The sequence below is a fragment of the Mixophyes fleayi genome, chromosome 5 (genome assembly GCF_038048845.1).
Source record: "Mixophyes fleayi isolate aMixFle1 chromosome 5, aMixFle1.hap1, whole genome shotgun sequence".
Lineage (NCBI taxonomy): Eukaryota > Metazoa > Chordata > Amphibia > Anura > Limnodynastidae > Mixophyes > Mixophyes fleayi.
Window position 1 is genome coordinate 268,425,691 of NC_134406.1, and position 16,960 is coordinate 268,442,650.

At 41.0% G+C, this 16,960-nt stretch overlaps 1 long non-coding RNA gene and 1 pseudogene across 2 annotated transcripts; one reads left to right on the forward strand and one right to left on the reverse strand.

The window, feature by feature from the left end:
• Nucleotides 1–9,090: 9,090 nt before the first annotated feature.
• LOC142157903 (protein TEX261 pseudogene) lies at nt 9,091–10,116 on the reverse strand (annotated as a pseudogene).
• A 3,508-nt stretch (nt 10,117–13,624) lies between these two features.
• Nucleotides 13,625–16,326, forward strand: LOC142157904 (uncharacterized). Of its 2 annotated transcripts, XR_012692684.1 has the most exons (4): nt 13,625–14,206; nt 14,957–15,066; nt 15,746–15,798; nt 16,019–16,326. It is a non-coding gene; the product is annotated as an uncharacterized LOC142157904 (long non-coding RNA). The 2 variants fall into 2 exon arrangements; XR_012692683.1 differs by having other exon boundaries at nt 13,625–15,066.
• The last annotated feature ends 634 nt before the right edge of the window (nt 16,327–16,960 follow it).

The window sequence follows — 16,960 nt, forward strand, 5'->3', positions numbered from 1 at the left end:
TTAAATTAGTTTTTTGTATTATTTTTAATAACTTTTATTTATTTTTTTAAACACTTGGGAATAATGGGGAAATAACTATGCCCTTAGAAGCACAGAGCACAGGACACAGCACCACTGGACTGAACAGGACACAGCACAGGACCCAGCAGCACCACTGACCTCAGAAGGACAGAGCACAGGACACAGCACCACTGGACTGAACAGGACACAGCACAGGACCCAGCAGCACCACTGAACTCAGAAGGACAGAGCACAGGACACAGCACCACTGGACTGAGCACAGCACAGCACAGGATATAGCAGGACAGAGGACCACCTAACACACCCTCCCTCTACCCTGATCAATGCCCGAGTGAAGATGGCGGCGGCCAGCGGGAAATTTATAGAATCCGAGTATCGCGAGATCCGACAACGGGATTATGACTCGGAGCCTCGCTTTCAGTTTTGCAATTGGTGGGAATACCCGGATCTGTCTCGGATCCGGCTCGGATCGGCAAGGTTCAGGTGGGCTCGGATTTCAGATATCCGAGCCCGCTCATCTCTAATAGACACCTCATGCAATCTTCACCGTCAACATCTTCATCAGCAACCTTATTATTAGTACATAATCCAACATCCAATTTGCAAATGCTACCTGACTCCCCTAATGCAATCCATGGTTCTCAAGAGGAATCCTTGTACCCATGGGTTGTTGCTGCTGGTGGGGAAACTTCTATACAGAAGGAGACCAAGAAGAGTAAACATAGTGTTAAACAACAATTGTCTGTGAAGAAAACATTTGCAAGAGGAACCAAATATGACAGCCAGCATAGGGTTGCACAGCGGATCACTACAGCCATAACAGCTATGATAGCATTGGATGTGCGTCCAATATACATTTTCAATGTATCATGTTTCCATGCTACCAAATTCCATCACAATTCCATTTCTCCAGAACAGCAATTCCTCAGCTGTACCAGAAGGTTAAACCAAAAAATGATTCAGTCCTTAGAAGAAGCCATTGTACCTACAGTCCACTTAACTACGGATATGTGGATAAGCGGTACTGGTCAAAACAAAGACTATATGACCGAGACAGCCCATTGGGTAGGTGTATCGCCATCAGAGGCAGCAGCGCAGGAAGCTTCACCATCACCCCCCTCATCCCTTCATTAGAGTAGACCTAGCACACAGTGCCAGTTCACTCACAGGCAAACTACTCTGTGTATCGCTGGTTTCACAAAGAAACGTACTGGTGTCAGTCTGTTGAAAAAACCCAGGAATGTCATAGCAAAATGGCTCATTCCGCTAAAGCTCTCCTCAGGATTCCTCATTGCCGATAACGAAACGCAAAGCAAATGTAATGTGCATTTTTTGTGAAAACGTGCGTACATCAAGCATACACACATCCGTATTCAAGGACACATGCAGCCAAGACGTTCCTTGATGAATACAGGAATAACTCATTTACGTGACGTAAAACTTGACGCAAGTAGCAATGCGATTTGGTCCTCTATGTAATTCACCGGCAGGTGTACGTCTGTGTCCGACATGCATTTGTATTGCCGATTGACAGATGAACGCACAGGCGTGCAAGTCCTTCCTTACACTCATGTTTCATGACATGATAATTGTACTAATCCTGCTTATTAACCCTTTGTATGATGCATTACCATATCAACCTCTACTGTTGCAAGGTGTAATTACATATTGCATGATATAAAAAATATTATATAGAACATACGCCTATCACATTAGTACAGATTTGCTTTAAAAAAACACACACAGTTTTTCATAACAAGATTATCATTATCATCACCATTTATTTATATAGCGCCACTAATTCTGCAGCACTGTAGAGAGAACTCACTCACATCAGTCCCTGCCCCATTGGAGCTTACAGTCTAAATACCCTAACACACACACAGACAGACACAAACTAGGGTCGATTTTTGATAGCAGCCAATTAACCTACTAGTATGTTTTTGGAGTGTGGGAGGAAACCGGAGCACCTGGAGGAAACCCATGCAAACATGGAGAGAACATACAAACTCCACACAGATAAGGCCATGGTCGGCAATCAAACTTATGACCCCAGTGCTGTGAGGTAGAAGTGCTAACCACTAAGCCATCGTGCTGCCCAAGATCCTTTTTTTAATAAATAAAACTTGAAAATAAACCTCTTGAACATAAAATTACATATCAAACTATAATTTTTTTTAGCAAAATCAACATTTTGTTTAATTTTTTTGATACTTTTCAATTTTTTGATCAATATATGGGAGGGTGCTATTTCTTCGCCACCTGGAAAAAAAACCAAAAAACATTTTACAATGGCAATCTTCTGACATTTTGTAAACATATCTTATGGGTGTAGTTTTTTCTCACAACCTTCCAGCTCTGCAGAATTAAGAGAAATTCTCTACAAGGTTCATCTTAGTGTGAACACAGTACTAGACAGAGAACTGCATTTTGAAGGCACATGAAGATATATTTGGGGGAGTTTCTTGGCACCAAACACTTATTTAGCCCATAAAGTCGGACATCTGTTGAATATCAATTTTTGCCTATCGCTAGGCAAAGACACATTTGTTGGGAGTGAGCGCCATACTCTGTCTCCGTCTCTGGGCTCCGGAAGTGCGGTGCGCCGAGCTCCATCCGCTTTTGCCTACTACGCTTTTTTTGTTCCTGTACTTTGTAATGTGCTGAGTATAACGGTACTGCACAGATGTACATAGCTTCTTATGACTGTTATTGCACACACATAGGGTGGATCCGGTATATAAATAAACCACCGACTGGTTAAGCTGACAACGTGTGGACTGACCTCCTCACTCACGTTTTGCTAACACCTATTACAGTCCAATAGGTATCTGCCAATAACATTTAGTAAAGAAAGGCTTTCTGAGACCTACACTTTTATGCTGCAAAACAAAATGATTAATATTATATTAGATTATTCAATCAAGATACTTACATTCTTCTGCAGGGGAATAGGATGTTCCTGCCTCCGCAGTCTCCTCCAGTTTGGCCTCTATTTGGGGCTCCTCCATAATAATAATTTGGGGAAAGGGATTGAACGGTTACTGGGGAAAGGGAGTTTACGTGGTTTGGGGAATGTTCCATCTATTCCTGGCCTCATCCTGGCCCCTCCTGCTGACTGTGGAGGAAGTGGCAGCGTTCTGTTGGAAGAAATTCCCTCCTTATTGGTCTTCCCAAAGTCAGACTTAAACCCCTACAATTTATTTTGCACGCAGCGGCTAGATTGATTTTCCTTTCAAACCGTTCTTCCTCTGCTGAGCCACTCTGTCAGTCTCTACATTGGTTGCCTGTATTTCAACGAATCCAATATAAAATTCTTCTACTGATATACAAGGCTGTCAACAAGATTGCACCGACATACATTTCCTCACTTGTCTTAAAATATCTCCCTACTCGACACCTCCGTTCTGCACAAGATCTGCGTCTCTCTTCTACTCTCATCACATCCTCCCATTCTCGGTTACAGGACTTTTTTCGGGCTGCAACCACTTTGTGGAATTCCCTCCCTCGCACAGTAAGACTTTCCACTAGTCAAACCTTCAAGCGTTCTCTGAAAACTCACCTCTTCAGACAAGCTTATGATATTCCTCAACCACCATCTTAATCTCCCTAGATTACCCTATTAACACCCTCTACACAGCTAACGCAAGACAACAACCCTCTGACCAACATTGGTACACACACAGCCCACTCAATACTTTTACCTTTGCATTCTAGCTGGTCCAGTGTGTAATATGATGTAGCACATGCCCTTGTGTTTCAAACTCCCATTGTCCCATAGATTGTAAGCTTGCGAGCAGAGTTCTTTTACCACTCTGTCTGTATGTATTACCCAGTATTGTCTTATTAATGTTTGTTCCCAATTGTAAAGCGCTACGGAAATTGCTGGCGCTTTATAAATAAATGTTGCTGATGATGATGAAATATGACACATTATTATTTAGATAACTGTTCACTCTCTCTCACACACATATACATACCCTGATATAATATTAGGTCAAAATGTTAATGATCAAATACCACACATGAATCAATACTCCATCATTCTCCAAATAAATACACCTATACACCACCTGCATATAGACTTGATCTAAGAGGTTAATGAAAACTTCAGGTTCCTAAAATAATCACTTCCTGATACTGATACATCCCGAACTTTGCCTCCCAATAGGCAGCATTCTGCTCGTTGGAAATGTAATGTTGGCGCAGGTGAAGCTTAGTGTTCTCATGGTTGCAAGTGAATGAGACTTTCACCATTCTCCTCACTAATTGGCTCTCAGGCTACGTGTGGGTGTTGGGACACCAGTCACGGATCCCTTCTATACCATATCTAAAATGTCTGATTTCCTCTCACCTGTCCTCAATGGATTATCTGATTTCGCAGCGCTGTACAGAGAACTCATTCACATCAGTCCCTGCCCCATTGGAGCTTACAGTCTAAATTCCCTAACATACACACACACAGACAGACTATGGTCAATTTTGATGGCAGCCAACTAACCTACCAGTATGTTTTTGGAGTGTGGGAGGAAACCGGAGCACCCGGAGGAAACCCACGCAAGCACGGGGAGAACATACAAACTCCACACAGATAAAGCCATGGTCGGGAATTGAACTCATGACCTCAGTGCTGTGAGGCAGAAGTGCTAACCACTTAGCCACCGTGTATACTGGATACTACAGTTCCTGATTGATTTACAATTTTGTCTTTGATAAGCAGTGCATCATATTTTTAGATTTGCTCCAAGTGATGAGTACAAGGACACATGTTGGACATATAGGACAGTGAATATACAATCAATGGCCTTTTAATAATAGCTGTGATTTTCCCTGTTTAGGATTGATTGTTGGCAGCATCTGTGGATGAGAAAAAGGGAAAATATTAGTCTCGCAATATTCATTTATTTTCACCAATCAAACAATCCCTAAATACAGAGTACATAACATTTTTTTTGTGTGTTAAAGGAGAAGGACCTGTATTATATATGTTATTATGCACACACTGTCTCTATACACTGTTCTTACATAGTCTTGGTAATCACCCACACACTTATTACACACCTACTCCAGTCCTTCCACTTCTTCAACTAACCTATAACCCTGACAGTATTCTCTGTACAATAGTTACTGTATCAAGTCTGTATAAATCCCATAATCACAAAGCAGGGATATATGTATTGTCAGAGTTGTAAGAGATCAGTCGCTGCCACCACCAGATTCCTTCCCCAACACCTGCAAACGCTAACCTCTGGGGGTCTTGTAGCTGCTGCAGCTCCTCTTTGCTGGTGACTGTGGTCAGTGCTTCATGACCGCTTACTGGAAATCAGGACCACAGAGTAGCAGGCAGAATGCTTACTCAGGACCATGGATTGTACGCAGAATAACTGGGGAACAGATTAGATTACTTCAATTCCCGACTGTGAGGATACCGGGTTTAACGTAACCTTCTTTGCCACACAGCTGGCCTACCCGGTACCTACCCAAGGTGCAAAATCACCCAGGCAAATATCCAAAATAATACAAATAAGTTTATTTAACAAAATGGTAGCACCACTGCAATAAACATATTTAAATAATAACTTGAAACAAGTAACACTACAGTCTGGCACAGACAACATACAGGGTATAATGAAAACACCTCACCAGTATCCTTGTCACTTTCAGGGACTGCTGTCTATCAATCCAAGCTTATCCCCCCTCTCTCCTTTAAGGCTACCAGCAAAGGCCTTGAGTCACTGTCACTTTACTTTCGGTCACACAGCTCCCCAAGACCTGGAGAGGTAGATCAGGGTAACGGCAGTACTCCAGGGACCGATTGTCCCTTCCCTGTCAGGTGCAGAGATCTATATCTCAACACCAGCCTAACTTCAGCTATCACTTGGGAGTGAATGCCGCTTTAACCAATCCAGGATTCAATAAGCTACACAATGATTTCTGGCAACATTTACTAATATTAATTTCTTCATATATGTGTATAAGCACCTTCCTCATATATGTGTGTGTCCAAGATTCTATCATAGTTCCCACATTAGCAGCACTTGCTCTGCATTCTTCGATATCCTAGTATATACAGCTTGATACCACAACTGCTTCCAATGTAGTTACAAACACCACAGCTACTCAGCTATGCACTGGATAACCTCTCAGCTTTGTACCGCACAACCTCTCTGCTAAGAGCAGACATCCATATCCTCTCTTCTGCACACAACACAACATCTCAGCTATGTACAGTTAAAACTCCATTGTTTCCAGAATAAACTGTGCACAGTAAAACTTCCCAAAATCATCCAGTAATCCATACCGTAATATCAATTCAATATCAATAACTATCCCAATAACTACTGTCCCATAACATCAATAACTCACATCCACCTCAGCATTTATACAATAGTAACAATATTCTAGTATTATAATATAACAGTATCTTATTTTATTAATCTGCTTTCATAACAATCACGCTGCCTTTCTCCCATTTAAAATCTTTTCCAGTAATCCATATCCTTAGCCATATAACAACATTTCTCCCAGCATTAGCATTAAACTGCTCTATAACAAATAATCTATGTATCACATCTAGATACAATCATCACAATATAAAATAATCCTTATAGTGTTACCATATTCCATACTCAGTGTTCTTTGTGTTTGTGTCCTTCAATGGGAGAGAGGAGAGGAATTTCATTTCTTCTCCTCAATAGTCTAAATGAAAAGATCTTCATACAGGCAGAATCTCTAGCTGCGCTAAGGTTCCTCTGTGGGCGGAGCTCCGACATGGGAAATAATGACCTTCATTGATATGTAGATTGCGAGTCTGATCTCAGGCAAACTGGTGGATTCTTCAACTTCTTTTATTGCCTATATCCTCTTGGATTATGTAATTGTCAATTATAGGTTTATGCACAAAAGCAACAATTACATATAGCTCTATTTTCGAGAGCAGTGGGCATCAAGTCTGTTCCCTCCCCCAAACTATACGGAAAACTCTAAGAATTACGTTACTTGCTCACATTTGTTCTATATGTCTTTCACAGAATGTAGTTTCAAATGTTTACATTTTCCAAGAATTGGTTCTGTAATCAAATATAGAATGTTTTATTTTTGGGGCAAAAAGGTAAAAACATAAGTTGAATTAATGCAAACACTGACACACTCTCTGATGTTACAGCAACACAATAATTTGGCTTGGCCAACAATGATCCTTGTAGATCCTACCATGTTATGCCTTCAGGGGCAAACGCAGGATTTGTAGAGGGGGGTTTCCACACCATGCCACCAGTGGGCGTGACCAGAATGCATGGGGGCAAGGCTATAATTTTAGACAGTGTTTGGCTGCTCTCCAACTCTTCCTATCCCCATAATATACATGGGCAATGCTGCGTACACTACTGTTAGGTGCAGGCAGCTCTACCTTTTCAAGCAGAGCCGTGTGAAGCAAGGGCAGGGTCCAACCCCCTCAATTATACAGTGCCCCAGGCTTGAAGGGGGGTTTCCAGGCACTAGGAACCCCCCTCGGTTTGCCTATGACCTTCATAAACAAGCATGGTTTTCAAAATACAATAAGATGCTTAATTTCAATTTCACATTCAAGGCTTCCATTGCCTGTTCCCTCCTCTTTTCCCATTTCCTCCATCAACTTCTAGATCGTCTGTGTAGCCTGGTCTCTGTGTTTCTGCTCGATGAAACAGAGAATCAAAATAGTTTTTTTTTAGATTTGTTTTTATTAACTACACAGCTGTAATGCACACTTATGTCCAAGGTTTTGAGACTTTTGTTTCAAAGTAAATAAATAAAGTACTGTTGTTTTTTCATTCTTCATATTGAAGAATATTTTTTGGCTTCATGGCTTACATACAACCTTGAGTAAACTATATAAGGGGGTGGCTATAATATATTAGTCAAAATAATCCTAATATTGAAAAAAAAATTGTATTATTGTGTTTGTTTATCATTTTTTAATATTAAAATTCTCAATAACAATTACAAATGTTTTTTTCTATCGATGGTGGGGACTGGGGTGTAGACTTATAACAGTCAGAGATTATTTTATATACCAGATTTGTACCTATCTGACATATTGTAAAGATAACAAATATTCTCATGCAAACTAACTTACGCCTCCTAATCTTCCTGCTCAGGCTAGAGACGAGTTCTGGCTGCCTTCACCCTAGGCTGCTCCATCTGCGTTGCAGGTGAGCAGCAGAGCTCCTTGTGACCTGCTAATGGCGTATACATCATATAGCGGCTTTGAAGGCCCTTTTGCTCTATTGTTAGTAACAAGTATCACTAAGCCTAGGTACCTGTCTGCGCTTTCAGTCAGGAACAGCCTCCCCTGCTTAGTAAACTTTACAGCTCGTATGCGGGCAACTGAATGAAGCTTTTCAATAATTGCTACGCTGAGTCTGCGTGTCATCTCTAAGGCTTTCATGGTCAACATACTCATTCTGAAGCTCCACCTCAAATTCCAAATATTACTTAACAAACATGGCCACTGAGCAAACATATATATATATATATATATATATATATATATATATATTTTTTTTTTTTTAAGAACTAAGAAATAGTAATTTTATTTCACAGGAGAACTGGCTCGTACAGCAAACTCACAATAATTGGCAAAGCCCAATATGCTCCATGCTGAAAACACTAAAATATTTTTTTTACCTTATTTCAGCAGAGCTGAGTGACAACCCCCCTCCCCCAAAAAAACATTGGAAAAAAAAACCAAATTGTCTATTGCCACCAAATTGTTAAAAATAAGTAGAGCTTGTGACCTATACCCTGTAGCATCTGATATTTTTAGTTAAATTCATTATTCCTATTATTAGAATCTCTTCTAAGTTTACTCACTGAATAAGTTCTAAAAAGCAGAATCTCTGTTCTGAGATATCGCTGCGATATAGACTGAAATGGTCAACTGGATCCGATCCTGCTTGCTACGCCATCTGTTCTCACTGCTCGTCACATTCAGCCAAGGTTCTCATCCCCTTGCAGCTTTAGCATCCAGGATAAAGACCCATTGAAAAATATTGCTCTTTTCAAAGTGTCCGAAAGACTTGTATTCCTACTCTTGTTTGCTTGCTCTGTCATGTGATTCAACATGGCTACGTTGCACAAGTTGCCAGCAAATTATCCCGACAACCACTGAGCTCAGTACATTTTCTGTCTGCTGGGCAGGATAGCCTCTTTGATGAAAGAGAAGATGATGAGTATTTCTGAGCGTTTCCCTCTCTTACCCTTCGTTAAATAGTTTGACACCACGTCATCTCCGTGCTGGACTGTGGATGGCAACATGTTCTCCCCTGCAGACAGTAACACAAAGAAAGCGAATGGAACGAGCCAGAGGCAGAAGGTGAAATAGGCGAGAACCTCTGAGAAAGGGTAATATTCTTCTGCAAAGTACTGGAAAGCCAAGTAATGATTCAACACCATGAGAGCGCAGGAGAGTATGAAGTTGGGAGAGGTCAGCATGATGAAGGGGAATGTCTGCAGTAGCCCAAAATATACGAGGTTGGTGAAGAGTCCAACCCCAATTATTACCCCGGGGAACCTCTCAAACAGGTACAGACCAATCAGCACAGCTGTAGAAAACCAGATCATGTACTTGATGATCCTGCTCGTGGTTACGGTATATTCCTCTATAAGTTCCACTAAATAGAACTGACCAGCAGCTATTGCCAGGGTGATAAAGGCCACCTGAATGAGCAAAGACAGCCAGCTGAGCACATAGATAAACCACATCTTCCTGGATACAGGCCGCACAGAGCAAACCTTATGGCCACTGTTTCCCACGCCCCACTGCTCCCTACTTTCTGCAACACACCCCTCACTGCTCCCTACTTTCTGCAACACACCCCTCACTGCTGCCTACTTTCTGCAATACACCCCTCACTGCTCCCTACTATCTGCAATACACCCCTCAATGATCCCTACTATCTGCAACACACCCCTCACTGCTCCCTACTTTCTGCAACACCCCTCACTGCTCCCTACTTTTTGCAACACACCCCTCACTGCTCCCTACTTTCTGCAACACACCCCTCACTGCTCCCTACTTTCTGCAACACATCCCTCACTGCTCCCTACTTTCTGCAACATACATTTATTATTATTATCTGTAGTTCATTGGATAGGGTCACTATAACTGTGTGTCTCTGCATTGTGGGTGCCAGTCATTCCTTTATTTCCCGTTGTGTGTCCTTACCCCTTTTATCATATCAATACCCCACTATCTTCTACTATTTGCCTCCACCACCCACTTTTCCCCTGTGCCCCTTACAATTATCTTATCCTTTTGTCCTGCACCTTCTCCTGCCCCCCCCTTCTCCTTTCCTTCTCCTCTTCTGCTGGAGTTTACGATGGGGTCCTGGTGGCTGCAGACCCGAAGTGCCGTGGTCTATCCATGCCCAGTGCCGCTTAGCTGGATCTGTGGATGGCAGCTAACACTGATTCTTCTGATTCTAATAATTGTTGCTGAACAGTAAACTTTTGCTATAACATGGGCCGTATTCATCAAGCTAAAATCCCAGCAGCCCACACGTCAGTGGGGTTTTGAGACTTTGTCGGTCAAGGATTCCTCACTTGCATGCAGTAACCAAACAGTTTATCAAACTGCAAAATACCTTGTTATTATGGCTCGCTTTTTTCTTTTTACCCTGTATGTCACTCAGCTAGGATCAGAGGGATGCCCATACAGTCGGCTCACGTTGGTATTACCTTTCCAGACGCGCGGAGTGTACCAGTGAGGGAGGTTTTCGCCAGTGACTCCCGCAAGGGAGTTTGGACTTTGCTGCTCCCAGACCGCAGGTCGCGGCTCTCTTAGAGGGTGATGAGCGAGACTGTATTGAGAACCAAGGTAATAACTTAAAATGCCACAGATGAGAAGTATCAGAATGACTGAGAAGCTAGGGAAACGGTAGAGCCAATATACAGAGAGCAAGGATCAGCCGGAGAGTATGCAGGTTTACAGGAGGCTGGTAGTGGTCATCTACAGATAGCTGTGCTGGAGACTCAGAGAACAGGTAGCAATAATCTGCAGAGTGTTACCGCAGGTTAGTGGAGTAGACACAGAGGCTGTGATGATCTGCGGATAGATGTGCTGGAGACTCAGAGAACAGGCAGCAATATAATCTGCAGAGCGTTACCACAGGTTAGTGGAGTAGACACAGAGGCTGTGATGATCTGCGGATAGATGTGCTGGAGACTCAGAGAACAGGTAGCAATAATTAACAGTTTAGGGTGAAAACTATCTGCCCTAACGTGAACATTTTTTGCCAGTGGAATTGGTATATAAATTAGTAGATATTATCACATTATTTCCTTAACAAGCACATTTAAAAACGTGATACCATCATTACATACGTAGAACTACTTGATATAGGGATGTAATGCATTAATATCTCCCATCATTATGTTAAACTCCATTATACTTCCAGTCCGGGCCTGGCCAATCGATGGCTCTCCAAGTGTTGTGAAACTACTACAAGTCCCAGCATACCCTGCCAGCTATCAACTGGTTATCAACTGGCTATTTATTGGCAAAGCATGCTGGGATTTGTAGTTTCACAAAGGGCTGACCAGGCTTGTTTCAGTCCCTATGATGACGGTGTCATCGAGATACGTTGGAGGTATGTATGGAATTATTATGTATGGGAGGTCTTAAGAAACATAAATGAGCAATTTGTTGCTTAAATTAGTCGTGTACGGAGGTTTGAAAGGAGACCCCACACTTGTTGTTGCAAATGCAAATAATTTTTTGACTACATTCAGTAGTCATCATCATCATTACTACATCTCCATTATCATATCTTCATTACATACCGGATTGTTGGTATATATATATATATATATATATATATATATATATATATATATATATATTAGTCTGCTGACCTGTGACTGCAGTCTAGAGAGAGAGGACTAGTTGGGGTGTGATTTAAAATGAGACTAAACTGTCTAATATTTATATTAGTGATGCTGATATCTCCGACAGAGAAAGATAAGGGACCATTAACTTGTATGCATTTATTTTAGTAAATTGTGCTCAACCAATTAATGCATGATTAGGGGCCTGTTAATCCATAGCAAAGACCCGTATTTCAGGCAGAAACTGCCCTATGTATCCAAGGAGTTACCCACGTTGTTATTGCCAAAGACTCCACTATGTTTATGCATGGAGAGCTTGTTTACCGGGATGGTGCTTGTACCTCCGTGATGTCTATTCCGGTAATGTCATTTCAGAATGCCGTTACTAGAACAAAAACATTAATAAACATAGGGGCATATTCAATTGTCGGCGGGATTGCCGAAAATCCAGCGGTCCGCGCACGATTACCATTATTACGGTAATCGTGCGCGGAAAAACCATTAATATGGTAATTTACTCGCTGGATTTCAGCTCGCAACTCAGGGAGCTGCCAGCAGAATAGGGCGAGAGATTACCGTATTAACGGTATTAGTTTTTCCGTGCTCAAATCCGGACAATTGAATAACCCCCATAAAGTACTATTTAAATTATGTTTATTTCATTATTAAAATAGAGACAACTATTTTTTTTTTAATGTTTTCAAATTTTTATTTAAGTTGAAAAACAACAACATTGTATATATAAGACATATTATACATACCGTTTTTCCCATGTATAAGAAGCACCTTTTCACCAAAAATTTTGGGTCGAAAAACTGAGTGCGTCTTATACAGTGGTAGTAGCGCTTACCCTGTCAGATGATTCCTCTGTCTGGTAAAGTCTTCTTTCTTCTGTCCGTTCTGATCCTGATGCTGGAAAATCGCTTACCGTCATCTTCCCGATGACCGGATGTGATGCATGAACCGCAGTTGGAACGCAAACTTCCGGTTTCTGCATTTGGCGTTTTGTCCAATCAGGACTATGTCAAAGTTCGGATTGGACATCCGGTCATCGCGAAGAGGACGGTAAGCGGCTTTCCAGCATCAGGATCAGAATGGACAGAAGAAAGAAGACTTTACCGGACAGAGGAAGCATCTGACAGGGTAGGGCGGAATTAGCAATAGCGTTAGAACTCCGTCTCTCCTCTCTGTACCCGCTGCACAATTACTCTGTGAAAAAATTGAGGATAATGTTATCCTCAATTTTTTCACATGATTTATACAGGTGCGTCTTATACAGTGGAGCGTCATATACATGGGGAAATACGGTAATGTTGATTATATGTGTGTGCGTTTTTAATACTTTATTATAACAATTTTCTTGTTTAAATAATGTAACTGAGGAGCCAAATCTGGGTTTCAGTTCCATTGCACATGGGCGTAATGTTATGGGTTTGTTTTATTTATGTTGTGCTATTAGGTTTTGTGCTTAATAGTGTTTAAATCCAAAACATATTTTTTTTTTGCAGATTCCATTGTACTGCCTGGAAAGGGTAAGTCACAGGTCTTTACCTAATCTGTCATTTTTTATACTTTATGTTAACAATGTTCTTTTTTTAAATTAATTTAACCGAAAGGCCAAATGTGGGTTTCAGTTGTATTGCATATGGATGTGTTTTATGTATGTTGTGTTATCATGTTTCTGTATGGTGTTTGTTGTGAGTGTTTAAATTTAATGTATTTTTATTTGCAGATATAATAACACCTGACATCTACTATGAAAGGCTGAAGCAGGAAATTGGTATTTTTGTATTTGTGAAAGCAAAGATTCCCAATCCCTCTCTCTCTTTCTCTCTCTCTCTTTCTCTCTCTCTCTCTCTCTTTCTCTCCCTCTCTCTCTCCCTCTCTCTCTCTCCCTTTCTCTCCCTCTCCCCCTCTTTCTCTCTCTCTCTGTCGCTCTCTTTCTCTCTCTCTCTCTCTCTTTGTATATATATATATATATTTATATACTCGCCCCAATCGCACACATCTAAAATGTCTCCATAAATACGTATTTTCTCCATACACATCTAAAAGTTTATTACCTGCTCCTCTCGTCCGGAATCTTTCTACCCTAAACAGAAGATGAAGAACGGATGGAACTAACGGCAGGAGCCTGGGCAGTCGTCTTTGCTCTTATCTCTCTGATGTGGTCAGTTGCTAACACTGTCTACACATTATGTTACATTTTAAAAGCATTTTAAACTTAAATATTTTCTTTACATTAGGTATACTGGTCTGCTCTCCCTGGATGTCCGGGAGACTGACAAGGTTCTGAGAGTTCTCACGGACTTCCAGGAGAGTAGGTGACGCTCACCGATCGCATCATCATTGTTCCGTCTCTCGTTGCGTGGTGATAGGAGTTGCGGCATTGCACAGCGAGGAAGGGCGGGGCTGCGATGACACGAATCGCATGGTCATCCCCTCCCCCCCTACACTTGTCCCTTAGAGCTCCATAAATATTTCAAGTACCACAAATGCAAAAACAAGATTTCATTTAACCGTGCACAATATTGAAAGAAACTTCAAGAGGTGGACCGTGAGCATTTTTTGGAGGTTTCCACTTTTATGGGGTGTTTATGGAACCGTATTAGTTGTACACAACAGGAAGATATTTAGTGCACCTTTGTAATTGATACAATTGAACGCATGCTCCGGGGCAGAGTAATATGCACATAATAATCTATGTCATTAATTAAGGGATGAGTATAAATATGATAGGAAGCAGAAGTGATATGTTGACCTTAGATGACATTCCTGTAACATATCACAGCCGCACAAACAGCGCCTACTCAGCATACAGGAAATCTATAGACACGCGGCCCAGTAGACACATTATACATAAATTATATGCTCTGTCTGTGTCCCAATAGCTCTCAGCTTATTAACGCCTTACAGAAAAATTCTGAGTAATAATATTATTATACCTTTATCTTCTAGTTGCTCCTGTTCCTATCCTGATCCTTTCCTACACATTACAATCTCTGATAGATGTTGTTGTGTTGTGTACAGTATTGTGTATTAACAGCTACTCATTATTGTTGCAATTTAGCAATTTACCAAAACATGGTATAAAGAACACTGAAGCAGAGCCAGAACCAGGCCATAACATTTCCTCTACACCGAAGCCGTACGATGACACTTTCTTAACACTGAGGGAAGGTAATAATAACTGAGCTCAAAGATGTTGTTTCTCTGTCAAGGCAAACTAGGAAGCTTTATCATTTTACAAGTTTTAAGCTTTGCAGCTAATGCCCTTCGCTTTCATATTTTGCAATTTTTCAACAATATTTTAAAAAAAACAACAACAACTCCTGATAGAACCTAACTATAATTATGAGTTATTATTATTATTATTACTGTTTTTATTATTATTAGGGAGTGGGCAGTTTGTGTGTTGGCATCATTGGACCGTTTTATAACCCTTGCACAGAAGAACTGCCAACTACAACCTGCTTTCATATAAAGCCATGTGTGCGCACGTGCAATAAATTGGTTATTGGGGATGTGAAGAGACAGAAGAACTCCCCACAACTGTGTAACACCATTTTTTGCCCTCCTCCTAAGGGCCTATTGATGAAAGAATGAAACACCCTTTTGCCCTTGAAAAGTTTTCATCTGCAAAAATGGGGTTACCGCTGGCAAAAGGTCTTGTGCTGCCTATAAGCCTATTCTGTTAGTCCACACAAACATGGTAAAAACTCACTAGCTCCACATAGATACGGAGCAGGTCAGGAATCGAACTCATCACCCCAGCGGCCTCTAAGGTTAACACTACTTTTCCACATGTTCCCTAGTAAGTTTTATGTACGTTTAATTGTAATAACCTTGTGTTTTGCAGAATGGCGCATTGTATCTTGATTACGCTCCCAGGAATGCGACACTTTTTAACAGGTCTGTGTGACATAATATGTGAACATTTTAATTCGTCATGTGTTATAGTTTAGAAACTACATCCTCTATGTGTATTGTACCATAACCGTTTTAAATCATGTGTAGTATATGTTCAAACACACAAAATTATTAGATTATGTATATTATTGAAAGGTCATTTTTTTATTTCTTGTGCAAGATGAGTCATTATTAAGGCTCCTCCTGTTGTTTTGTCCTCCAGAGCCTCATTGTGGTGGTTGAAGTGGACCAATGCCAGCACTAAGGACACCTGCGTGATTGGACTCAACTCTTGGGAGTCTAATACTTGAATCAAGAGTTTGACCACATGACTGTTTGGACTGTTTTGGACTCACAGCTAATCTCTCTCGATACTTCTCTTACAGTGGGAAATGCTACAGAAAGAAGCTTTGGCTTTTCAAAGGGAGAAATAAAGTAGTGAAGAGAAAATAAATGTGTGATATCATTTGTCCCAGTGTAAATCTCTTGTTTTCTCTATAGGTATAATAAGGAGAGATTATTATTCTGTCTTTCTATATAATAGGCTTGGTGCACAATTGTTTCAATAGGGTTTGGATAGTAAAGTCTTCTATTTCATTATTTAGATCTTACAGTTGTTGGCTGAAGTGACAAAACACAGAACATTGCTGAACCTGTCATTATATTCAGTAATTTAACTTTCATTTCAAAAATATCCTTTTCGCAACTGAAATTTTATGACAATTTTTTTCCTGGTTTGATGTTAAAATATCATAACAGTGCTCAGAAAATATCTCTCTAATCTTATTACAATATTTGGATTAATTCCTGCACCTGCTTCAGAGGATATGTACAGGGGGGCCGAGGGGAGGGGCTGTGTAGTGGGAGGAGCCACCAATCAGATATGGCCACACACCCCTGGCTATGGAAGGGGCCCAAAGAGTTGTTGTCCTGGGGCCCAAAATTCCTCTTGGCTGCCCAGGTCTTGTTCCCCTTGAATTGAACGGAAATAATGGTCAATTGTATGGATTCCTGTATGACACATGATTGACAGATATCTACGGTTTATATTTAAGAGCCTGAAATCTGAGGAGAAGAGAGAATGGGAGAATTTCTATTAGTCTCTGTTTCTCCCGGACAGGAAGCTTGTTTGCAGAGCTCATACATCAGGTTTTGCTGTAACCTC